We start from the raw sequence: 1,950 nt of genomic DNA, 5'->3' as shown, positions 1-1,950 counted from the left end.
ACAATGTTTAATTGAATCAAACTGACTACTATGTTTAAACATTTTCTGTGTGCAAAGCATTGAAAAGCAATGTAACATGGCCCCCGCCCTCAGGGAGCTCAGTGTCTTAGGGAGGATGGGCTATGTGCACACGCTGGGCACCGCGGGGCCTTGAGGAAGTCAGGATGAGTAGAGGGCGCTCTGGGCCGGGGCCTGAGGCTCTCAAGTGCACCAAGGAGGCGGGTTCGAGACTGAGACTGGGGAAGATTGGGGCGGAGGAACAGAAAAACAGAAAGCCTGCAGTGGGGGGGTATTTTTTCCTCTGGGTGGTTTTTTTCTCACTCAGTCTTGAAGTTGTCGAGCCTTGCACACAAGATCTTGGGCCCATTTTGGTCGTGTCTGGCTCCTCGTGTCCCCGTTTGGGGTTTTCTTGGCAGAGATCCTGGAGTGTTGGCCATTTCCTTCTCCAGCTCATGTTGCAGATGAGGAAACTGAGGCCAACAAGGGGAATAGGGTCACACAGCTAGGAAGTGTCTGGGGCTGGATTTGAACTCAGGTCTTTCTGCCGCCAGCCCTCCATCCACCACGCCACTGTCACATGTAAGTGAAAAGGGACTTAAACTGTAGTGAACTGGATTGCCCAGGTGCTGGTGGGTTCCTCCTCATCAGAGTCTAAGGGCAAAGACTAGATCACATTTGGCAGGTATGCTAGAAAAGATTGATATGAAAACAGTCACGCTCATTAAAGGAAAAAGAAAATCTGCGTGTACATGGGGGAAGCTAAGATGCCTCTGGGCGCACACGATGGGGACATTTCCTGTCTCGCCCACAGTAGGTACTGTGCTCCACATGACTGACATGACGTGGTGGAAACATGAGTGGGCTGGGGAGGATAGAGATCTCTGGAGGGCAGCAGGAGGGTGGGCTGGCTGCCTGAGCGCTTCCAAGCTGTCTTCAGCCCTCCATTCACTCCAGAGCCCAGGGGACTTCAGGATGGAAGGGCAGGAGAAAAGTTAGAGCTGTCTGGGGAAGGCCTGCTGATGTGGGAGGGCCTGCATCTGAGTAGCCCAGATGGGCCTGACAGCACCTTGTGGGCTTGAAGAGCAGCATTCTGCCACCATCTCCATTAGCAGGAATCTAATTTCCAAATGGTCTCCGGAGCTCTGCTTCCCAATCAGACCCTTGACAATCAGGGCTGGATGTGGGAGGGGAAGGGTTTGGGGAAAAGCCTGCATCTCTTCTGTCTCCTGGCTCCTCATTTCACAGTGTCCTTGAATGTTTGAGCTGGAAGGGACTAACCCAGCTTTGTTCAGAGGACCTCTAAGGCCATCTGCCTCCTTCATTCTCTTATGCTTACAGCTGACCAACATTTTAGAGATGACAAAACAGAGATCAAGGCCAAGGACAACACCCCCAATCCAAGTTCTGACATTCTATGTTCTGATGTTCTAAGGGCCCTCCCAGCTCTGATATTCCCTGTTCTAAGGGCCCTCCCAGCTCTGACATTCTCTGTTCTAAGCTCCCTCCCAGACCTGACATCCCCTGTTCTAAGGCCCCTCCCAGCCCTGACATCCCCTATTCTAAAGCCCCTCCCAGCCCTGACATCCCCTATTCTAAGGCCCCTCCCAGCCCTTTCATTCTCTGTTCTAAGCCCCCTGACATTCCTTGTTCTAAGCTCCCTCCAAGCTTCATTGCCTATTTTAAAGTCCCTCCTGGTGTTTTCACTTATAGGGTGAAGCAGCAGGAGAGGCCCCTCTGACCCCAGCTCTCTGCATCTTCTCCCCATCCCTACAGTGTTCTCATTTTGCACAGTCTGGGGCATTCCTCCTGTTTATCACAGCAAAGGTCTGACCTGGGCTGTTTTCTCGCAGGCTCAGAGTCATGGTGAAGGTCTCCAGTCCTTACTCTGGCCCCTGGTGTAATAAATCATAACTAGGCAGGGTCAACAACAAACAGGGATATTGTGAAGTG

This window comes from Petaurus breviceps, unplaced genomic scaffold (genome assembly GCF_028583685.1).
Source record: "Petaurus breviceps papuanus isolate PSGF00001 unplaced genomic scaffold, PetGlider_PUasm1.0 156, whole genome shotgun sequence".
Classification (NCBI taxonomy): Eukaryota; Metazoa; Chordata; class Mammalia; order Diprotodontia; family Petauridae; genus Petaurus; species Petaurus breviceps.
Note: the sequence above shows the minus strand (reverse complement) of the source record.